This window comes from Fistularia commersonii, chromosome 21 (assembly GCF_037954325.1).
Source record: "Fistularia commersonii isolate RoL2024-O1a breed Wild chromosome 21, RoL_Fcom_v1.0, whole genome shotgun sequence".
NCBI lineage: Eukaryota > Metazoa > Chordata > Actinopteri > Syngnathiformes > Fistulariidae > Fistularia > Fistularia commersonii.
The window spans coordinates 8,086,731-8,112,400 of record NC_141304.1 but is presented as its reverse complement, the minus strand read 5'-3'; the positions used below and the strand labels follow the sequence as shown (position 1 = coordinate 8,112,400).

General features: G+C 37.9%; 1 protein-coding gene across 3 annotated transcripts in view; it reads right to left on the bottom strand.

Moving 5' to 3' along the window:
* Window positions 1-24,027, bottom strand: part of sox13 (SRY-box transcription factor 13) — a 56,361-nt gene extending 32,334 nt beyond the window's left edge. For 2 of the 3 annotated variants that reach the window (XM_086168519.1, XM_086168521.1), the window contains exon 1: window positions 23,926-24,027. The gene's annotated coding sequence lies outside the window, so the exon portion shown is untranslated. Of the gene's footprint in view, window positions 1-21,958; window positions 22,018-23,925 lie in introns of all 3 variants that reach the window. The other variant, XM_086168520.1, reaches the window with a different exon arrangement.
* Between the last annotated feature and the right edge of the window lie 1,643 nt (window positions 24,028-25,670).

Genomic DNA, 25,670 nt, shown 5'->3' with positions numbered 1-25,670 from the left:
CTATAACTCAGGGCATAGTGGGTTTGTAGATGTACCAGTACTCAGTATTTGTTTAAAGCCCTTCTGAATTTTTCTGAATTACCATCATCATATGGTATAACAATGTCTTTACCTTTGTTCTTGTCCTCCTACACATCTGTGGTTTCTATTTTGGCAAGGGCCCAATTAGGGAAGCCACAACATTTAAGGGGTTTCCTAATATGTTGGACCTCAGTTTTTTCTACCTTCAGCAGTTAATGAGATGTTTTTGGCTCAGTGGTGAAGAGTCCTGATAACCCCTTAGAATGTGTTCAAGGAGGTGATGTGAGTGAAAGAGCAAGTATTGGTCTATACCCTAAGGCAAAGATGGATGCAACCCAAAGACGGGGTCAATTTGGTGCACCCAAAAAATGGATGCAACCCATTGGCAGAGCACCCAGGCATTGATCGAGAATGTGATGTTTGCTGTAAAGTATAATTCTTATTGTGAAGACCTCTGTACAGAGATGAAACAATCTCTGCACAAACAGATGGGCCAACACAGGAGAGCAACCACTTCAGAATGGGACTTGGTGGTTCACCTACACCTGAAGAACAGAGCAACTCCTCTGAAGACAGCAGTCAAATACAGAATCTCTGCAAAATGGAAAAAATGTCTCTGAACAGAGGAGGGGGTCTCAGACATCACCTTTCGCTCACTTACAATGCCGTACTGGGATCAATCCTAAGACAGAACATCGCACACACACACACACCACATCTGCACCCTCCAAATCATGTGCAAAGATAGCATAGATGAAGATGTTGAGGCTCTCTTTGGGGGTGATGATGGGTCGGATGGGTAGGATCAGGAATGTGTCTATCAGAGTGACGGCACATGTTGGTTTGGCCATTTATTGAGGGATGCTGAATATATTGGTGATAGGATGCCAGGGTTGGAACTGCCAGTCAGAAGCAAGGCTGAAGAAGATATTTATGAATGTAGTGAAAGACAAACTCTAGTCAGTTGGTGTGACAAGAGGAAACAGAGAATAGGGTTACACTGAGGAAGTTGATTTGCTGTTCTGACCCCTGAAGGGAGCAGCCCAAAAAATGAAGAAGATAGACCTCATCAGCAGGTGATGATGGGGGTCTGATAACAGCTGTAAAAGAAAAACCTTTCCAACAATGCTGGCCTTAATACCTTTTTGGATTTCCTTGCCTTATGTGAAGGATACACAGCAACATGACAACCAAGCCAGATATATTTGTCAAGGTCCCACAACAAAGTCAATAATACAACCACAACCAAATTTAATTGTTAAGGCTTCTAATGAAATTCTCGTTCACTGTTTCTTTGTTATTACACGTTTATTTTTTTGCCATCGTGTCCAATGTCTTTGTGAGTTTTTTGCAGTCATAATACAGCTCATGCACAGATGCAAAATCTGAACTAGGATCAAGAAAAATGTCATCCCTGTCCTCTTGAGTTATCACAATACCATAAATGAGAGCTTTGTTGATGTTGGATTTTCCAAAAGCAATACTCCAAACTGCTACAGTAGTATATCATCCAACTAATTACAATTGGTTGATGTCAGTTTTCCTAAACTGGAGAATCACTACATTATATATACCCTCAGCCCATTAATGTTCCTTTTGTCCCCACAGATGACATTTCAGGGTATTCACAATCCTAGGTACAAACAAATGTATTAGTTCAAAACAGTGTTACCGCTCAGAAAACATACCATAGCTTAAAAGTTTAGAGACATTATCGTTCACTAACATCAGTTTTTTTAAATTACATTCAGTCTTTTAAACTATCTAATTATTTGTTAATGTAGTTAGTTGTTTAATTACATCAAGTACTATCATTCTTCTGCATAAGGTCATGCTGAACCTGAATATATTTTTATGATGAAAATATTACAGTCTGGCATTTTCATTTCATGGTTTTGAGCCAACAAATACTAAAATATTTCTGTTGGAAACTACAAGTGAACTACCCCGTTGGCATTTATCATTTAAACTGTGCTTTCAAAAGTATTGCTATTACTTCTGAAAGAAAAACGATCCATTTACAAATTGGTAATGCATTGGCTGTTCAAAATACCAGTTTGGGTGAGGGGTTCAGGTTAAGGTTAAATACAAACTATGTGGAAGCTTAGGGAAAAAAATTGTTGAGAAGAGTTAAAATGAAAACTCCACTGAAGTCAGTTGACCGGCATGACTGTCACGGTCGTAACAGGTGATGTTTCAAAAGGCGAAAGTCAGTGTCAGTGTATGCACTGGTGAATTCTGCAAGAATTCTTTGGTAGCTTGAATAAAGCAATAAATGAAAAGATTTTGACAACATAAGCGTCCATTTTTCTTGAAATAAAACATTCGTAAAATGTGGGGGAGACCCTGGTCAAACAGGTAACTACATTCTTTTAAACAGGTTTAAAAGAAAATCTTACGGTTAGATGGAAGCAGGTGCTACTAAAAAACTGCCAACATGAAATTCAGCTGCAAACATGACCTTAATTTCTATTGAAACGTCACCTCAAATTCTTGTTTAAATGATTTATAGGTCATTGTTTGGATGATTAAGTGTAGTCTGAGGGGCGTACTAGCCCATATCTTTTTGAGCTGGTCCAAAGCCCAGATAAATGTAGAGGGTATTAGAAATGATACTCAAGGTTCACCGAAAAATTACTAAATAGGTGTCTAATGCATCTGTATGTGACGCTTATGGAACCTTCCCCATTTGCAGACTGTTGACGCATTGAGAGGAGAACGTGGTGTTCATACAGGATTGGTCGAGGCTAGGTTAACATTAACTTCCATTGGTGCCATTAAACTACAGGGTACCAGTGGAAATTAGGCCACTGTGGGTCGAAGAAGGAGAGGAGAAAGGTGTGTTTGGAACCAGAGAGAGAAGAAGAAGGGCAAGAGGGACAAAATATTTTATATTAATTTGATATATCTGGACAATGACAGGAAATTCTAGAGTTTGTTGACATGTTGCAGAGAAAGAAGGTGAGCAGACTGTGTCCAGGAGACCAGGAGGTGGACCAGGAGTTTGGGTGGAAAGGTAGAAAGGCTAGAAGCTTAGAAGCAGGTTTTTAGTGTACTATCGTGGTGTCGATAGAAAGAGAAATAAAGTACAAGTCATCTTGAAGGAGGAGTTTGTCAGGAATATTTTGGCGGTGAAAACAGTGTCACATATAGTGAGGAGTCTGACACTAGAAATTTATGGTATGAACTCAATGTTCTTAGTTGCTATGCCCCATAGCTAGGATTTGAGTTAGAGGACAAGGAAAAATTCTGGAGTCAGTTAGATGAAGTTATGTAGAATATCTCAGAGGTGAGAGAATGGTAATTGGTGCAGACTTCAATGGAAATGTTGGTGTGGGCAAAAGAGTTGATGAAGGAGTGATGGAAGATTTGGTATCCAAAATAGGAACACAGAGGGACAGATAGTGGTAGACCTTGCATAATTAATCTGGTGGCAAGAAGGATGAAACGGGCAAAGGCAGAGTAGAGGCGTGTCAAAGTGGTTGAAGCTGAAAAGGGAGAAGTGTTTTATGGTTTTCAGGGAGGAGCCAAGAAAAGCTCGGGGTGATAAGGAGGAGTTTCCAGATAACTTGACAATTACTGCTCATGTGATCAAGGAGTTATTTCAAATGCTTCTTCAGTTCAGGGAAAGGAAGAAGTTTCTTCAGTTGTCCTTCAGCTCCTCCATTGTACCAACAGAGGAAGAGGCCTTTTCAGTTCCCTGAACTGAAGAAGGCATATGAAAATCAGGACCAATTGCTAAAAGAACAAGATTTTGAGAAGAATTGACCATGACTTAAGAACCTCCATAGACATGTTGCTGCCAAACAATGAGGAATCTCAATGGACCATGTTGATTTTTGCAGATAACATTCTGATCTATAATGAGAACAGAGAGCAGGTGGAGGACAATCTAGGCAGGTGGGGGTATGTCCTGGGAAGGAGAGGAATGAAGGTTAGCTGCTGCAAGACAGAATACATGTGTGTGAATGAGAGGAACCAGTATGGAACCATGAGGCTACAGGGAGTGGAGATAAAGAAGCAGGAGGATTTTACAGTCCAGAGCAGTAGAGATAACAGAAAAGAGGTGAAGAAACATGTTCCAGCAGGTTGGAACGGGTGGAGAAAAGTGTTCATAGGTAATGCATGCTAAAAGAATATCAGCCTTAATGAAAGAAAAGGTATACAAGACAATGGTGAAAACTATATGGTTTACAGACAGTGCAATTGAAGAGAAGAAAGGAAGCAGAGCTGGCAATAGTAGAGATGAAGATATTCAGGTTCTCTTTGGGAGTCCACAGGATAGGATCAGAAATTAGTCCATCAGGTGTTTTGGAGATAAAGTCAGAAATGCCAAACTAAGATGGTTTGGTCATGTACAGATGAGGGATAGTGAATATATTGGTAGAAGGATGCTGAGGTTGGAACTGCCAGACAGGAGGGCTAGAGAATGACCAAAGACAAGATTTGTGGACGGAGTGAAAGAGGGCCTGACGTTAGTTGGTGTGAGAAGGGGATACAGAGAATAAGTTTAGAGGGAGGAAGTTGATTTGCTGTTGCAACCCCTGAAGGGAGCAGTCAAAAGAAAAAAGAAGAGGAATTATTTTTGACTGTTACACATTGTTACATGCATTTAATAGCATGCGAAACATCCAAGCTCTGCTTGGTTATAATTGTTTCATTTCCATGCAAGGTTTGTTGCCTGCCAGGACAATACAAGTCACTTTTTTATGATAGATCAGAAGGTGAATTTCCTTTGTGGTTTGCAGACACTGTATGGGTCAGGAGTTTAGGCAAGACTACAAGCTTGGTGGTCTGCTTAATCAGAGCATTCTGAGAAATTAAAGTGATGCAATATAAAGACCTACTATAGTGTCACTGGTCAGACAATACAACATTCCTAGTCTGAAGAGCCTGCAGATATCTCAAACTCATAGTGTATTTTTAAATTTTTGGACTACAAATAACAGACACCCATATGATGTGCTACGAGGCAGAAAGATCAAGATAAAATTGGAACTGGTAAGTCTCTTCCATTCATCATTTGCTTTTTGCACTTGTGTTCATACCATCCAGGTAGAGAAGAAGAATATTCACAACATCATATACACACACACACACACACACGCACGCATGCACGCACGCACGCACACACACACACACACACACACACAGCATAAGTCAAGCCCTGGGTCCATCAGGCTGGAAGCTTTAAAAGAGGGCATGAAATCATCAATTATTTCTTCAAGCTGTTGTTTCTGGGTTTAATCCCGAGGGTCGTTCATGGTAAAGAAAAAAAACTATAACTGCTTCACTGTGACATCCATAATTATGTTAGTTGTCAGTATGATTAGTGATCATAATGTTGGGTTACTGGTTTGCAGCTATTAATAATGATGCACTGGCCAGGCAATGTTCATGAAAGAGAAACCTGGGATTCATGTACAATCCAGAAATTAATCTGATTCATCAATGTGTATTAATTTATATTATTTGTGCAAAACCTAGAGAAAATGGCACAGGGAGAAAGTGCAAATGCCATACAGAAATAGCCCACTTCAAATGTAAGCAGGAACTTGCTTGCTATAATCTAATCGTTTCTACCACTGCACCACCAGTTTATTTGAAGATAATTACCTAAATAACTTTCTTAAAAAAAAAAGCAAGCTGAGCTATGGCAAACCATAGCAAGAGCAAGAACTTCACATTTGAGATTTGGACAGGTTTACCAATGTGAAATGGTAAAATGCAGAAACTGTGAAATCAGTACATTTTTAACTTTTCCCCAATTTCAGGGTAAGTCATTTCCCATTGTTGATTGTTAGCAAAAATCATAAACAAAGAGTCTGAAGTAAACAAAGCAAAAGTGCTACCTGTGTTTTGCTCACATTTCGTTCCTTGAAGGACAGGCAAAGTAATACTTCAAAGTGCAAGTTACAAAGAAATGGATAGCTGAAGATGTGGGTCACAAAAGACAATGATGACAGATGAGGCAGACAGTGTTTGTCTGTAGGGAGCAATTCTCATGTTTTTGAAAAGAAGGTCTTTAGGGGACTGGTACTGTTAGTTGTTTTGTGTGTGTTGACTTCTATTATGTTTCAATCACAAGTTGTTCTGGTTTATGTTTGTACTGTATCCAACAATGTTTGAGAAGGCTTTGGACATTTTTTGTAGATGGTTCTTGTACATGGCTAACAAAGAAGGACGTACAAGTAGCACCTTCTTTCAGCAACTTGCTAAACTCCTGATATGTTTTAGCATTAGTTTGTTTATTTTGGTGAAATGTGTGAAATAATCCAGAATTAGTTTTCCCAAGTCAAAATCCAGTCTTACATCTGCCATGGGTTTATCAAACTATACCCAAACCAAACCCAATTTCAGAACAGCAATGTTGGAATTCAGTTACATTTTTAGGTTGTGTTTAGCAGCGTTCTCTGCAAAGGTGAGTTTATCAGATGTGCTCCTCACCCATGACTGGTGTTTGTGAATTGTAATTACCGGTACCTGAATTGTTGAGTGGTTTATATGAAATATAAGCTTAAATATTTTAGTTGCTGAATGTCCTAATGGGAAAAAAATATGCATGTCAATATGTTAGCTTTGTGAGATAACATTTAAACAATCACAAATACAGCATTATTTGGTTTACAAAAGCATACAATAGACTTGTTGAACACTAGATTCTTCATAAGGGAGTGAATGTTTGCATATCTCTATATGTGGACATATGATCAAAGCAACCTGGCCCACCCCACATTATTTGGAGTATCTGCTGTGTCTCAAACACTTTTGAAATATGATTTTCTACTGCCAAATAAGTAGATCAACATATCACTGAGCTAACGCCAAATCGACTATACTGTAAGAGCTAATTTAGCAGTTACCTAGAGAAATTAATTTTAAAGTATAGGAAAACATGGCCCATGGTCCTATCCCCTTTGTCTGCTTTGAAATGATCAATAATGATCATTTGAGTTTCTCACTTTTAAGAAAACCATGTTCAAAAAGAGCTCCATGGAAGAAAAAATCAAGGATTCAAGGCCTCAAACACACTCGTGAACATCACATGGACCGAAAATTCTTCAAAATTGTGCTTCCCTGTTTCATGTAGTTGGGAAGATGCCACTCAGACACACAATCAAAAACACACACAAGCATACACACTAACAGACACACACTGACTGGCTTCCTTGCGACGCTGACGGGGCCTCATTAGAGAATGAAGCTCTTCAGGGTGTAGACACAAAAGCCTTCTCCTTTCCTTCCCCTCTCTTCCTCTGTTCTCCTGGCCTTTTGATGTCAAGGGCACTGAACCATAGTGCATAGTCCAAAGAATAAGCTCATCAAGAATACACACTCACATTCCTATTTTTTTTCCTCAAGCACTGGGTGTGTGTTTGTGCCTGCGCTGAAAGGCGAACACAGAGAGCAGCAAGGCCTGATAAGGTGCTGTTGTTCTGTGCTGGCTGGTCAGTCCATCAAACAAAGAGCAGTGTTGGGAGCTCCTGCACTGTGATTGAGTGATTGAGCTTCACAAAGACCACATTTTACTCCCCTTTTCCTCTTGGAGTTTAGGGGTTGCCCCCCAGAGGCCCACCCACTCGCTCACATACACATACACATAGGTCTGAAACATGCACTTCTTCCAATTATGTAAAAAATCTTTAATAAGTGAAATGAGTGAGAGGTAAATATTTGAAAAATGGGCTTGTTGGGCTGAAAGTCTATTGGGTCATTTCTGACTGGAACTGTACACTTGAGCTTTATTTTGAAAAATATAACCATTGCTTAAGTTTCATTAGAATTTTGGAAAATTGTAGTGTTTTTAATTCCCTATGTATTTTAATTGAAATTGTATTGTAACAGAATTCCTTTTAGACGAACGCAGTGTTTTAGAAACATCAAAAAATAACAGACATGCCAAGCCTTGTCAGTAGAAAAATATATGTTTTTTTTATAGATTATAAATCCGAGTCACTTAATGTAGCAGTTCTTTTAAAGAAAATATTAGCTAGAGTATTACACAAAAGGAGGATATATGGATTGTGGTTCCATATTTATTGCAAAAAAGACAATTATGTATTAAACAGCTGGTATTTGTACATGTGAAATGGGTTATAACAACACATTTAGTGCTGCTCTGTATTGTGTAAATTAAATTATGAATTATCGTCTAAGTAACTCAACTAACACTCCATAACGTACTGTTAAACAAGCCATTGTCATGTCCTATCAGGTACAACAAACTTTGGTGAATTCTACAAAGCAATCACTCGAAAAACCGTCACAGAAAAGATGAAACACATTTCACTTCTTACTGCCGAGGATGACGAAATGTAGAATTAGAGAAAGCAGTGAATAGCAGGAGCTTCATCGGCTCAATCCTGACTAATCCAGGTGGGACGAGAAGGTTTTGTTTCCTGAATACAGAAGAATACAGAAACAAAGCGCCCAGTGGATTCTGCTACATTTCGATGTAATCTCAGTCCGACCCCCAAATCAAAATAATATAAGTTTGCATATCGCTGGCCAATCCTCAACTACTTATATTCTTGCATCAGGAGGTGCAGGGTTTGATTCAAGGACCACAACTATTTTACAAGCCCAAGACAACACAAAAGCCTTTTCGGTAAATACAAGAAGGCATTCAGACACCTTACTTTGAAAAATTAAAGGAAGTTAAATATTTCTGTCAATTATTCGACATCTGTTAGAAGACCGGCAGCTGAAGCAAGAACAGAGCATTAAGAGGCCAATGCTTTTATCATCCGTTCGATGTTTCAGATAGCTAAATAATCTCTTAATTTTGTCAAAATCGGAGGAAAAAAAGAACAACATAAAGCAAACACAACAGTGGTATTTATGCATCTGCCACATACCTGTGGGTGCAGCTGCTCTTGATTCCAATTTTTCATACACTTTGGGTAATAGAGCGATCATAATTCAGGCACAGCACATCTCCTCTCTCCCAAGGAAAGAATCTGCCAGCGTTTCAGTAAACTGACTGCACATATGACTGACCACCAAGATATGCCCATTTTCTTCAATAAGAGTTGAGTCTGTTGTCAGCAGATCGACGGCCTATTTCCTTAAGATAAAGAAGCTATCCAGTCATTCAGGAATGACTTGGACTTTGTTTCAAACTAATGAAATGCCTGTTTAAAAGCTCAATGCCAGTGATTTGTAGACAAGACGCTGAAAGACATGTTTGGATTTTACAACATTCTGATGAAAAAATTTACATCTTCGGTCTACTGGACAAATGAAAGTATATCAAAATACCCTCTATTGGGCAATTATTCAAGAAGCTTCCATGCTCATTAGTGATTGGGTAAAGTTTCATGTCATACAAGCACCAGGAAGTTGCTTAAGACAAAAAGATTGTTTTTAAATTAATTATAGATTAATGTCTGAATGTATACATAAAAATTCTATTTGAATTCTACTTCTAAATCCACACTGTTACTAGAACATTGATATACTGCAGATATTTAACTGAGACATAGCGTCCCAAGACCAGAAATGACAAAGAAAAAAAGAAAGCTTTTTCTCCCTTTCAAGATTTAGAAAAAAAAAGCTTTTTTCATGTTGAGACATTTGTCAGAAGTACCCCTGGTGTCAACCAGATGATAGACAGTTTAGATTTAATTTTTTTTTCCTAGAAACAGATAGGAAAGTTTTAACAAATTTACTAAATATACGTTGCCAAGACGGATCTATGCATACAAAACACAGTATATAATACTGCAGGGAGCAAGTGGTTCAGTCAACATTATGCAGAGGGATTCATCCCTTTTACCTGGTCACAGGTCCCGTCTACAGAATGTAAAGAATTAGGTGTTTGTTAATGTGCACCTGTTTGAGGACAAGCCAAACAGAACCAGAACAAAGAGCAGAAGGCGTTAAGCAGCAGATAAAGAAAGGACTAGACAACATATATAGACCCTCGATTCAGTCATCCTTGGTTTGATATCTGCCTGTATCTCGAGCACAAACTGTATGCTGTCAGTGTTTAAAAATAAATATGGGATTACAGAGGGGAAAAAGAAAAACATCTCCACAAAGTTTGATTTTCTATCGGCAAACAATACTGTATTTGAAGCCTCCCATCAACTAGAAAAGTATTTCTTCCTGTTCATTCTGCTGAATGGTTTGTCTCCAAAACAAGAACAAGCATCGGGGTATCTATGTTCGTTCAACTCGTATAAAAAGTAAAATGTATATATGTAACAGTTAAACACATACACTGTCTCATCTTACAGTGAACTTTCACATCATGTGGTTTCATAAGCTTTCGACCCGACAGATTCCACTTATTCACACACCAACGGCGGTAGAGGTGCCACACAAAGTGCTAACTAGTCCATCAAGAGCAATTTGGGGTTAAGTGTCCAACCCACAGACACGTTGACATGCAGACCAGAGGAGCCAGGAATCAAACCTCTAACCTCTCACACAGTCACCTCCAAATATACTTGATTAAGTTAAAAGTAACTGTATACACTGTATCAGCTGCATAAATCATGCCTATCCAGGTCAACAAACAAGAAAATAAAAATTTAATTACATTTTTCTGGCAAAGGTTCATCTGACTTGTACCCTATTTAAATGTGAAAGAACTAGCATCATAGCCTGTGGCATTTGCATGCACAAATAGGTTATTCACAGTATATAAATAGTTGTGTCCTTCATGTTTTTTTTTTTTTTGCAGGACTGAGACCCTGATGCGCCAATGATTAAAATCATGTTGGTTACGTGATTTCACTCATGTTTATGATGGACCTCTTTGACACTCATTGTAGATACTCATAGCTGAAAAGCCGTACCTGAAGTTATTCAGAGTTTATGTTATCAGGAAATTATCAAGTAATGTTCCTTAAAGCTTCTTTTTGGAAGGAGTTAAATGCTCATGGAAATGCAAGAAAAAAGTTTTACTGATGTATGGACTACACCTTTTTCTTCTTCATAAATCATGGATTTTCACATAATATTCTTGGACAATAAGATGACCAACAGCTGTATTTTCTTGGTAGTTGTTCTCCGTTTAGCTGAAGATATCAAAGCAATACATCAGTTCTAGACAAATAAAAAGTACGAATGAGGCTGTTTTTTTTTCTAGGAATCCTATAATCGAAAGATATGCTAACTCTTGTGGGTTTTCTGGTACGACACTCCAGGATTATCCAGACAAAACATTTAGCCTATATACAATGAACCTTGACGGTCTGCCTCACCGACTGATGTGAATTTAAAAAGGTAAACTTTATTGTTACAGCATCGCGTCACAGAACAGTCAGATTTTGGATACTGCATCCTTGGTAAGTTTCATGATTCACAGTCTTGTGAGATAATTGCATTATACTTTAGTGCATATTTATTGTTAATACCTTCTCCCGAATGCACTATTGTCCACCTGCCTGCTTTGTGCAATGGAATAAATAATTCAGTATTCATCCCCATCAAGACAACTATTGTCTACTGCTCAAAAGAGAATGTGAACCTGTACATTTGCAAACACAATGCTTTGAAAAAAGGTTAATAATGATGACACACATGTCGCAAGAGGCTTGAGCTTTTTGTTTAGAGTGGAGAGCATAGCTATCTGACTAGCCATAGTTGTAGACTGTGTATATCAGCATGTTCTTTGCCAAGATAATTTTAATCCAAACAAAATATAAAAGTTTAGGCTACTTTACCATTTGGATATCTTTGACACCCCCGCCCAAAAAAAAAAAAAAATAGGAAAGATATTTTAACCTAATTATTGAGCTATTTATCATCAATCATTGTAACAAAATTATTGTGGGATTTTATGTGGATCTGCATCAAATAAAGATTTTCTTAATTCTATAGTATATGATGTGTAATAAACCACTGCTGAGAAACCTGGGAAACCTGGGAAACCCTGGTAGTCATGTTAGCTTTCATATTGGCCAAACAATGGAAATACAACTATAGATCTGTTAAGTGTGCTCAAAAAGACATTTCTTTACAAATTACACTGACAAAGATAGGGGTTGCTTTGTCTGGGAAAAAAATTGAGGCCTTAAGGTAAAACCAGATGTTAAGTCCATGTTCATCCAGGTTTTGAAAATTAAATCAGCTAATGTCGTTATAAATTTGTGTGTCAGTAGCACATCTTCACAGAGCTCTGATGTTCTAAAACAGTGATATAACAACAGCTTTAGCACCAACAACTATTTTGTTTTGCTGCCATGGTACGGACTACAATTTTGATTATAAAAAAATGATTAATTGCTGAGCCCAGACAACAGTTGACCTACCCATGAGTGGTTAGGACACCTGCAGCCAAGGGCTCTTAGCATTTTCCCGGTTCAACTCATGTTTGGCTGGTAATAGAAAGCTATTCCTCTCCTGCCCACATTTTCCTTCTCTCCATTGTCTTCTTTCATAAAACAAACACAATCCCCTGTCCCGCAATATCACACACACACACACACACACACACACACACACACACACACACACACACACACACACACACACACACACAGAAAGATTGAAAATATCAGTTTATAGTTTATATCAGACAGATTTTTTTTTCCCCAGTAGCACTGGTCATCTTATGTAACAGTTTCCTAATCTCTTAATCTTCTAATTTGTTGCTGCTCTGATTATTTTAAGAATTGTCTCGCTTATTGTGGCTGGTATTTTTTTTGTCAAGTAACTCCATAAAGATATACACAATTTGAAATATGTTGTAATCCAGAACAAACATTTTCAAATTATTTTGAAAAATTAAAATGGAGGCATAATGAGTGAGGGAAGAAGGCTTTAGTGTGTTTACGTCATTTTTTGCTACATAATTTTGAAAGAAATCTCAACTGAATTAATAAAGTTCATTCAAAGATATTAACATAATAAATCTGTCAGAAAATGTAAAAAATTACACCGTGCCAAGTCTGTTACTGCAGTCACTACATCTTTCTCCTGCTCAATAAGACATATAAACAACTTTACAAAGACATCGATGAGAAAGAAGAGCAGGACTCCTGCTTTAGTCACGCTCCCTTTTTTTTTCCTTTCAGAGGCACAGGTTAAAAAGCAGCCATTTTTCTTTTCATGCCTTCCTCTCTCTCACTCTAACCCCCTCCTCCTTCTCTCCGAAACAGGTCGTCCATTGTGATGGTTAGTGAAAGGCTACAGTGGCATTTATAAGAGAGGAGGAGGGGGAGAAGGGGAGAAGACAAAACACACTCCCAATAAAGAGATAGAACAAGAGAAAGGGGAAGAAAAGATGTGTATGAAGGCCACTTTACCCCCTCCCCTTCAAAACCCCCACGCCCCCTCCTACTCCTTCAGGCTAGTTCAGACAAAGGAGACCCGACTCGCACAATGTGCTCCTCCTTCAGCCCTGGCACACTTTATATCGCCACAGCTTTTTCTAGAGAGCACACACGTGTATGTGTGAATATATGTGTGTGTGTGTGTGTTTCTATGGTTGTGCACGCGCATTTTATGGAGTTGGTAATGGTAGTGGTGGGGGTCTATGTTTGCTGAGGGTCTTCTAGAACATGGGGCCACGGTTCTGAGGTGTTACTATGGTTACGCCTTTGAGCAGTAAGGAGCACAACAGGTGATTCAGTAGAAGGCCTGTTCATCTCTAACATTGAGAAGCTGTAGGAGGTCCTCACTCCATGTGTTTGCGTGTGTGTGTATCGTAAGTATTGCTGCTTATGCGCCTAACAACTTAGAAGCCTAGGTCTTAACCAGCTCCAATAAACCCACCATCATGCCTGAAGTTGCTGGACCATCTGACCATCTAAATGATGCGCTGCCTTCTCCAAAAACATGAAGAGAATACGGATGGAGTCAAGGAAAAACAAAAAAACAAGACACTGATGGTAAAAAGAAAAAATGATCTTTCACCAGGTTGCAGGGAGCAAAAGTAAGAGGAAACAAAATTAAATACCTCTCAGGAGGCATTGAGCTTTTACAATTGCAACAGATTTTTAAATGAATTATGTGTATTTTGTCTAAATGACATACATTTTAATGTTTAACATTCAAACGTGAAATATACTCTTCAATTGGTCAAATTAATACAGCTGTATTCTGACGATGACCATTAATATTAGAATTCATTGAAAATGAAACGTGTTCTTCAAATATGATGGAGGATTGCCATGGTAACCTATCTATCCGGGATCTCACATGAACTTGAATCATATGATCTGAATTTGGTCTGCTGTCCCTGATCAACTTTCAAAAACCTGTTACAAGGTTTTATATATTTCAACATCCCCGTTTTTGATCATTTAAAAAAACAAAACAAAACTGAGTTCAGAATGGGAGGCAAGAAAGGTGATTTGGTTTTCAACTGCAAATTTACATATCAAGAGGTATTTTTAAATTAGATCATAAAGGGGCCATATATAAGTTGTTGCATCTCATTCAGTTTTCTATGGAGTGCACTGATCAAACCACATGGTGGACAGTGGGATGGGAGACATAGAGATGTTGATGCTCGACATTTTAAATTTACATGGTCACAGCTGAAGTCTCAATACAAGCATGACTGAATGAGCATTATGTTGACGGAAATTTAAAGAAAAAAAAAAAAAGAAGAGACAAATAGCCATACCCTGTCACATATCAGGACACATTCAAAAATGTTGTTATTAAGCCCAAATTTTAAACGCATATATTAAATAAAACTGATATAAAATATTAAAATAAATTAAGGTAAGTTGATACTTGATAGCCCTCTTTATTGCAATAATTTGGAGCGCCAAGTGACATCGTGGCTGGACTTATGAACAACATATGAACTTTGTAAGTTGTTTATTGAAACAATTTGCATGAATTTATAAATGAAATCAAACCTTACTTAAATAGAACCTAATCTACCGCTAAACAATTTGTGTCTAAAGTTAGCAAGCAGAAATTTTCATAACCAAAGTCCCTACAGTAGAAATACAGACACCGATGCCATTTCCAGTATTTCTTGTTGACGTCGAAGATTTCCATCAGAAGCATTGGGGCTCATTTCACTGTTATACCAGAAGCACATTGCCACTTCACTTCAAATACAAGCTGTATCCATATTTGAAGGAAGCCACGTCAATTTGCATGAAGCAGACTGAGCAGGGCAGGAAGTTACAAAGAAAAACATTGTAACAGGAGGTCAATTTTTTTTTTAAGAATAACCCCGTGATGAGCACTGGATCATATGACATCCCTTCATCAGCATAATCTTCTCATCCACCCTAGAAGAGCAAAACCACAATGCTTCCTTGATGCCAGTGTAGCAAAGCATAAATCTAACACAATGGCATTTAAGTCAAAAACATGTCATGATTGGACGGATGATAAAAGGATTCGAGGTGAAAAAAAAAAAAAAAAAAGATACATTCCTGTTACCCTTCTTTACAGTGACTCCAGGTCTTGAACCATACTGAATAACTGACTTGATTTCTTTGTGTTTCATCCAAGATCAGTTTTCTTTGAATCTCAAGGTAAACTTGGGAGTAACCTAGTCAGACACCTAACACTTTTCAAATTGTCAAATACACTGAGCAAATATGGACAGTGCCTCTCAGTATGCGTCCCGTGTCATTTACTAATGTATTGCTTGTCAACGTTACATATCATCGTTGTGATATAAGTTTTGTTATACTTTGGCACACTCACTCATCTGGATTTAATGATGTTAGTCTTTAAGTTAGTCTTGATGTTAGTCTAAATGGCCAATCAAACACAAGGGTATGAACGATATAAAGTGAATAAAATACATTTACATTTAAATTGCAGCGAACACAAACACTTGAAAAGGGGTGAATCATTTAGTCTCCCTATGTGACACAAGCATTCCTCTGTGGTCAGTCGTTTGGGATCTTTGTTTTGGTAGTGACAGGCTACTAAACTGCTTACATGCCACATATTGAAAGTTAGAAGACAGAACTTAACTTTGATTATCCTCCACATCTGTTTGTGTCTAAACCAAGTTACAAAAAAATAAAATAAAATAAGAAAAAAAAAAATATATACGTATGTGTTTATTTATACACACACACACACACACACACACACACACACACATATATATATATATACACATTTATACGTATGTGTAGAGAGAGAGAGAGAGAGAGATACCTTTAGCAACGACACCATATCTATGGATTTTCAACTTTTGAGCTTTCAATATTTAACATGACCTACAGCTTGAGTCAAGCTCACACTTTACTTTTTCTGGGAGGAGAAATGATGATGGATGTGCTTTACAGCAGCCTTTAATACTCACCATATCATTATAGCTACTGCTCGGTATCAGGGGCAACGCCTCTCACCCCTTGCATGCTTTACTGAAGTCCTACCAGAATACTTCCCGCCATAGACTGAGACAACCAAGGAGCACAACAGAACGCCACAGAAGGTCTGTCTTACCTGTGGCCATCAAACTATAGAACTCCTTCTCTTTCTGCAAGATGGAAACCTGACTGGAATAAAATCAATATAATGTTTCAGGTGAATGTAATGTTGGAGCTTTCCAGCAAAACATTTCCTATTCTATTCTATTCTATTCTATTCGTTGAGCCATGACAAGCAAAGATGTGTTTACTCTAATTTTATTCCACTTGCTAACACTCAGACACCGCCGTGACATTTACATTGAAAATTAAATTATAGCAGTATAGCATTTTAACAGCTGTATTATAAATGATTTAAGGGATTCTAGATCGGGAAGATTTCTACATCGTATCCTTGATATTTCAACTGGATACAACCTGAACCAAAGCAGCTCTCCCTCGAAAGGTCATCCAATCAGATATTTCAACCCCAACTGGATTTCTGAATGAATTTCTGTGTTTTCTCCCGAAATGGGGAAATCTAAATTAAGGCAAGTAAACCAAGTCTGTTTACTATTTGTTTTCTCACAGTGACATGATTTGATTTGGTAAAAGAGTCACATGTTCTCACATGGATCTTGAAAATCGACTGATGTTGTGACACACGGGAAACTTGTTTTCAGTAGAATAAAAAAAAAAACAACTTGGAAACAGTTATACTTTACGCATCCCTAGAGCATGACTGATCTTGATAGGAGCAGAAATGCAAGCAGACAAAACAGTATGACATGCAAGAAAAAAAAAAAGTTGAGAATCTCATATGAGAAGCCAGCAGATAATAAATAATCCTGTGATAATCATAACTAACATTGTGTTGAATACCTCCACTTTTGTGATTCAATTTCTGAATTTTGATAATGAGGCAGACTTATTGGTTGTCTAGTCATACCAGTCCACACCTGCATTAAAATAGCAGAAGAAACACAGTGCGAGTTTACCTTACAAATTATTTTGTTATCTTTTGACCATGATATTGTTATCATGACTTGTTCATCCATCTTACATTGTACCTCGGATGAATTAGTGACACATTTGAAATAAATATCTATATATGTACATAACATTTTTTTAAAGAAAGACAAATCCCAATTGAACACAGGCAAACAGTAGCACCATCAGTGCCTTGATGATACTTTTTCATCAAGATAACTGTGAATACCAAATGATGCATGGAATGAAATAAAAAAAATATTATTCCCCATGTACCTATAATTTTTTGTTCATTTCCATATAATTACTTAGGAATCTCTACCAGATGTATCTAATATTTTTTTCTAAAACACTTTGTTTTCTTGGAGGGATCATTTTGTTTCAGTATTTCAGGTTATTGATGCAGGATTGTTCAGGGACATTTCACTATGGGGCAAAGGAGTTTTTACGGGTTAATTATGTGATGGAACAGAGACTTTTTTAAATGACACTGGCCAATTTACTGTCGCATTTCTCTAGGATTTCTTACATTTCTTGAGGACTACTAACTGAGGATATGGCTGGGTGATATTTCCTAAACAAGCAATGCTTTCCAAACCAAAATTTTTACTGGACACTGAACAACATGTTGATTAAAAAAAAAACTGGCCTGCCTTTTGACACCGGACACCCTATGTTCCTTGTGTTTTTGTGGCTACGTCAAATTTCAAATTAAAGCCCCCCACTCCCTCCCCTCCAAAAAAGCAGGGAAGCTTTCCATGACCCATCTGTCTTCATTACATTAGATTTACAGTTTTTGATAAATAATTTTTCTGTAATTTGTGTTAACAAGTGTTTCTGCACTGTGACCTTAAGAGAGAACTTCCACTTAAGGGGCAGCTTTACATCCACCAGTGTAATAAAACACACACTCAATAGATCTGTATTCCTGCCAAAATGTCAGAGTTACACTGCTTGGCCCTGAACACGCCACCTCCTTTTTGCAATTGTTTTTGTTCACTTTGATAATTTTGTGTGAGTTGCTGGTTTTGGTGATTACTAATATTGTGGAGCCAATATAAAATTACCAATTGATTAATCTGTTTGAGAAATTTGGGGATATTAGTCAATGAAATCCAGAGTCTGGTATGGACATTTTCCATTGAGGATTTTATCCTGACTAGGGACGAAAAAAGGGATTTTTGCTGAAGATAGACCCTTGGGTTGTCCGTATATTAGTGGTTTATCTAAAATTAAGAATTCTCACTCATATTAATCGGTTCATTGATCTAACCTTAAGACACATTCACTGTTTGTTTTGAATTATCTTGTCAAGACCTTTTTGTGTTTTCATTTTTTTTTTTTTGTTTTTCACTGACAACTATGTATTTAATTGCTGCTGTGAAATAACCTGACTTCTTTTTCACAAACATGTAAAACTAAAGATATAAACAAATCGAGTGCCAAATGCATTGGGAAAAGGTATTAGTAATTTAAAAGAAGATATAGCTTAAAAACAATTGAAAATAAAATTCCTAAAACTTGAAAAATGTACTCTAAAATTGTTAGGTTTGGATATGCACAATACCTTTCATGAGCTCCCCACTTATCAGTCAAGTTACCAATTTGTTGGCTGCACAGAAGAAAAAAAAACTCCATAAATGGATATTTAACCTTCCAAATGCAGAGGCAAACACGCAATACTGATGCTTACTAATTGAGAGTTAAAAAAGAATGTAACCTTGAAAGTGTTTCTTGCTGATGGATAAAGGCTTATCTATGTGTGTGTGCTTGGGTACTCTTGAGCATGGCCTGTGAGCAATCGAAGACTATCCTCCTCTCTGTCAGAATGCACTTGGGTTTCCTGCAAAGTCGCTGCAGTTGTCATGTTTCCTGTTTTCATTCTTGCTTGACAAAACCAAAAGATGGAAAGTGTTTTTAAAAAGCCTTGTGACAAAATGTTAAGATGCTGCAAAATGAATCAAACCCTTCCCATTTCATCAGTCTATTCACAAAGATAAGAGCTCTGACACAAACACACCTCAACAAAATTAACACTTGTTTGCAACCTCAAATATTTTCATAGAGAGAAAGAAAAAGTTCGTCTTGACAGGTAAAGTTTAACCGATAAGTGCATATCCTCTAAAAAAAAAAAAAAGAGCAAATTTTCTCCTACTTTCTGAGATTGATGAAAAGAATCACAGAGGGCCAACAGGTTCTCTCTCTCTACATGAGGAGACCGGGCTGCTAGAAAAACTGAGCACAGAAGAATTAAGTTTGAAGGCACAACAGTTTGCCGTGACCTGATATCATCACTTTGTGGGAACAATATTTGTCAGAAATTGATTGGAAAATAACTGCATTGTGCAACGGCTACATTTTAAAATCATTGGATACTGAGGAAAAATGCATTCTGCAATTTCCTTGGCCAACCTTGAGTCCAAATTAAAACCAGCAGAAATTTCATCACTATCCAACTTAATCCTGAATTTTCCCGGGACGAAGCAGGTGTAATAGATGAAAAGCACACTGAATACCATTTATCATCATCAGCCACTGTCTCAAACTTTAACTAATGTTATGATGGTCCTTTTGTTTGTAACATGGTGAAAAGGTGCACGGAAGAGGATTCAGTCAAGACACAGGACCACACATTTGTTTTGTGAAAAAAAAGGTGCCAGTGTTGATGACAGAACCTCCGGACCTGAGAGATACACAAATAATTGCAGATTAAAAAAATATATACATGGAGCACAAAATGGATGATGACTTTGTGAAGATTGTTTTATCTTGAGGATATGTTTTTGGCTTGCTACTATCAAGCGTGATGTCCATCATGCACACATGCATCCAAAACACCGACCAAAACACAAAACAAACCCATTATTAGGGTTAATAATGGAATCGGACTAGCCTCAACTTCGAAATGTAAGCGCCACCAAGATAAGGGGTTTGTGTCCATTAAATGCAAATCCATTTATGCAAAGTGATCCCCTGCTGCAACAGTTGCAGTGGTATTAAAATATGCAACAAAAGTCTGAAAACAAAGCTTTAACAATTCTTGTCCTATTCAAATAGACATGACTGACTGAACAGCTCAATTCCATTTTGTTTATATTGTATTCTTGAAGGGCATGTAATTTAAATGTCAAATGATTTTTTTTATCAAAAATGAACTCCAATTTCATTCAAAGTAGTTCAAGTCACACACTGTGCAAGTGATATCATTTTAAAGCTTTGAAAGTTTGAGAGCCAATTTTGAGTCAGATTTTTATTCATTTAAGCAATATTCTTTAAAAACGTATGTAACCATTGCTTTATCTAGAACACTGATGAAATAACTGAATTAGTCATTTTAAAATCAAAAGGCCTGAGATAAAGGACAAGCAATTACGCATGTGTTTTGTCAAAGACATGGATGAAACAATCCGACATGGATAAAAATGTCAAATGTCATTATGTTTGTCCATTGCCTGGGCGACCAGCTGAGTGCTAATGTTCACTTTTCTCAGGTTTCTTCCAAGGAGACAAAAAGTGTGAGGCTTTCATTTAAAGAGATCACAAGGCTTCCCCAAATCAGCATTGTTCTGTGTGATTGGCTTGGCCTCACACTGTGCTGCGTGCACGCACACATGCACACACACACACGCACGCGCGCGCACACACACACACAAGTGCGCGTGCATATACACGCACACTCCATTATTCTCTATTGTGGCGTTTCTCTGTGGATTCCTGCTTCAATACAATTCAGGAAACAATGTCCAGAGGATTTAACAGGTCAGGAGGAGAAGCCTTTGCTTGCTAATCTGCCCTTATGGAGACATTCAACGTAAAGGAAAATGCAGACAGACCAGCACATAAAGTTTTAGGAAATAGAATCAACTGAGAAATTGTGAGCAAGTATGAAAATGTGACAAAGCTTTGGAAAAAAAAAAATCCTATGACATGGCCGTTGACAATAACTGGTACATGATTATATGTCTAAAATTAAAACATTAATTTTTGTTTTTTTCTGCAGAACCTGCAGTCAATAATTTCCATCATAGAAGGTGCATTGTTCTTTTATTTTTAAATTTGTAAAACTGCTACTCTAACAATACCAAATTACACAGAAGTAAAGCTTTACTGATCAGAAAATAAGCATAGGTCAAGAAAACAAATTCAATAAATGTATAATCCTATCCCAATTTTTGTAATATATTTTTCTATTCCTTGTTTTGTTTTTTTCAAATGACTTTTATTGACAATGTATATGTGCCACCCCAACACAAAAAACAGGTCCATTAGCAAAGGATTAATCAGATTTCTATCTTTATTTTAGTAGTGATTGATGAAACATAAGACCCTGAGATAAAGTTGGTGATTGTTTTTGTTTCTGTTTTTTTTTTTTTTTTTGTGATTTGGAGTGTGAGGTCCCAATGGTAGTGGGAAAGTATAAATTAGAATATGTTATAAAAAAACTTTTTGTGGGGGGGGGGGGGGGGGGTCAGTTAAAGCAGCTCTTTGACAAAGCAACATATTTGAGGTTTTTGTTTTGGACTTTCAAAGTCATTGTTTTACCAATATTTTAGTATGTTTTTAACAAACTGATAAGAAATCAATACTCTTATTCCATCTTTATCGGCTCTTGAGGCAAAAAAAAGACTCCTTTCATCCAACATGAACCCACTCACCTGGGGGGAAGGCAGGGGCAGAGGTGAGGGTTGAAATGCCAAACCACTCCTTAGATTATCTTGTATGTGTGAGCAAGAGAGAGATAGAGAGAGAGAGAGAGAGAGAGAGAGAGAGAGAGAGAGAGAGAGAGAGAGTATAAGTAGAAATATGCAGCCAAAGATATAATGTAGCCATGTTGACAAACAGCGTTAAAAAGTGTACATCTTAAAATAATGTTCACCATTGTAACTTAAGCGATAAACGTTTCGACTGTCCCTGGAAATTAGATGAGATATGAAAGATATTAGTCAGTCAATCTACAATGACACTAGTCTCTCGCAGTTGAGTAAAGAAAAAGTTACATGTTTTAAATGTGACAGTGCAAATAAGAAATAGAACAAATGAAAAGTCAGTAATTAATGCAAATGAGAAGTGCCAACAATCTAATAATACACATTAATATTAAAATTACCAACCTTTAATGAAACTTACTTTTAACTTTTGAAATAAATAACTGTTGTGCTTTTCGAATGAAGCATTAATTGCTAAGATGGGCTACAGTTCATCATTTTTAAATTAACATTTTATTTTTCTTGAAATCATTGCAACTCCTTATTTGTGTATAAATGTTGCAAGATATTATCAGCTCATTGTTCAAATAAAGAGAATGCTTTAACATTGGAACATTGATTCCATTACATGTCAAAATACTTCTTATTTTGCTTAGTAATTATGCTTTTTTTTTTAAAAAATGACATAATATCTGTAGCTGCCCGCTGGCTGCATTGATTAGAATTTTTGAACAATTTGCTCCAAGGTGGATTGGAAATTAGGCATCAAAGTGATCTGATGAAAAAAAAATCTGAGAAAATTATTCTTCATCCCTCTATTTTATGGTGATCCCATGAGGTCTTGAACCACATTGACATCGGCCATTTATTTTTATTGAACAAAGATCAGCCTTAAAGCTCTGTCGAATCTGGACATTTCAATGGTGAATGTGAAGAGCATTGAACACTTAACAACTTTACCTCTTCATCAATTCATATGGGGTGGTCATCCAACCAGTAACCCTCATTTCTTCCCAAATTTGAGAAGTCTGCTTTGCTTTCCTTTTACTGTGCGAATATTTCCCTTAACAGAAACTGTACATTTATGCCACTTTTACTGTTGGGTTATATGTACTTGAATACACCTTTATGAAAACGTGTTATTATATTGAGGAGTGCAACATGGTATAGATTTGCGAGGTGCTGTGAGAAATGAAGAAGGCAAGAAAAGCAATAAAGACAACAGACAGAAAGGAAGGGGGGAAGAAAAGATAGAGAAGTGGCAGCAGCAGGAGATGTGAAGATGGGAATGAAGACCGATTGGGAAAAAAAAGAGACTGACGGAGAGAAAGGTCAGGGACTACCTGCTGACAGACAGCTTTGTATGTAGCCAGTCACTGAAAAGACAGACGCTCCTTATGTCTTCCTTTGACACACACACATTTGACAGTTCAAGGATCTAATAGCACTATTTTTTAAAATTCAAAACCGATCGATATCTGACTACACGTGTTCCCACTGCATTTACATTCCTGACATCCCCTTCACTTCACCACTACTTTCGGGATTCAAACAAACAAAAAACTAATAAATAAACTTGGGCTAGTTCAGATTTTGCGTGATCCGCCGTCATCCCCCCTATGACAGGAGCAGAATCTGCCAGAAGGGCGCACGACCGTCCCGGCGCAATTGGATGCAAAAATAAATATATATCAGTCAAAATAAAGATGTGACAGGCGGAAAAGGAGGGGGGGAAAGATGATGGGATGAAGCGTTTGAGAAGTTTTGGATGTTGCAGTCCAAAGTAAACAGCGACGGGAGTGACACGGTGCCAAGTTTTACCAGCTCCGATGAGTTGCTTTAAAAAATTAAAAATAAAAAAAAAAATATCGAGTTCATTCATTTAAGCCGATCGCGTTGAAATGAGCCAAACTCACCAGTCCCGGTGCGCCCTGAACTCTCCGTGAGAAAAACAAACACAAAAAAAAAACTTCTCTCTTCCCTCCCCCCCCTCGTCCTCCTCCTCCTTCTCCTTCTGCTCTTCTTCCTCCTCCGCAGCGCGCAAAGCTTCCCCTGCCGCTCCACGAGGGAAGGGCGCACGGCTTGGTCCGCGTGTGGATTTCCGTCCCGGTCCTTTCGAAGTCAGGCGGCGGTTGTCGGGGTGAGAAGACCGGTAGGGGGGTGGGTGGGGGGGGATTGAAGGGTGGAGAGGCGGAATGGAGTGCGGAGAGAGAACGGGCGGTCGGTCGGTTCTGCTCTCATCCGCTGCCGGGGAGTGAGTTTCTGTGAGCCGGTTTGCTCCCCGCGCTGCGCCCTGACGCTCACCTCCTACTTAAAGGGCGAGGGAACGATTTCCAGAGAGAGAGAGAGCGAGAGAGGGTGAGAGTGAAAGAGCAACAACAACAACAAAAGAGGAAGGGAGACGGTCGATATAAAGTGTCAATGGCTTTTCTGGCACACGTTTACAGAGGCATTGACCAAACTGTCGATTGCTATTGACCTGTCCGTCCGTCATGTCTCCCTAAAAAAACAGCAACTCTTTAGTTCAATAAAGGGGGACTGTTTTTGGACATTCTGATTGACTAAGATGAATTGACGTGGAATAAACGTAAAAAAAGCACTACCAAGGAACATTTGACAACATGGTTTGACTAAATGAGCATACAGGGCAAAATAGTATTTGTGACTATAGTTATAACTAATAGTTATAACCATAACTGACAAGCGATTGGCTTTAAAACGTAGCTTTAAAACTCTAAAACTTAGCTCCCCTGCAGTTTTAAATTCATCATAAGATCGTCAATAATTTGCACACTGTTTTTTGCAAGCTATTGAGATAAAACTGCAACCTTTTTGTTTACTGACTTTATTTTCACACCCTAACCAACAAGGGTAGTGTTTCTGTTTCATGGGAAACTGCAGTCTGTTCACAGCATGCCTCTTGACCCGCTGCTGTTCCAGGGTCAAAGCAGGTGTATTTAATCACATTAATAATGCCCCACTTCCATGATTAATTTAATTAGTTGCACCTGTACTGACCCTCTACCACTATATCAAGATGGCCACTGCGAAACAAGCTATTCAGAAAGAAAGCGTTACCAAATTTGTCTGCATTAGAGCTGGTTAGTGTAGAGTTATTTTTGTCGTCCACATTGGTATTGGTGCTAAATGTGGCTTTCTACAGAGCAGGAGGATCTTGGATGAGGAATCGGTCGCACCACATGCTGTTTCCGCACCTCAGCACTTCAATGGCTTCCAAGCGAACTACTGACTCTGAGTGACTCCCTGCACACACACAAGTACATCTAATGCTGGGCTTACCCCTGATGATTTTCCAGTCATCCTCCCATCATGATGGTAAGCTGGTAGACTTACAGTGTTGCAGTTGTAGCTCAGACTTTGACAAGTCTTGGGGCTTATGACAATAACAAACGTGTTTGACATTATCGCAAGTCTTTGCGTTACGTCACCGTGAAAGACTGAATCAACAACCAATAGATGAGCTCCGACTAAACTGGAAATCTAGTACCACCAAAGTGGAAAAAGAACCTTGTGGTTTTCTGCAAATCTTTTCAAAATCTTTTAATACCCCTAGTCTGGGACTTAAAACTCTAAAAACTAGTCTTTAGGTGTGAGCTGATATGCGATGTTAGTTTTCCACAGGTCTCATCAAGTCTTAAAG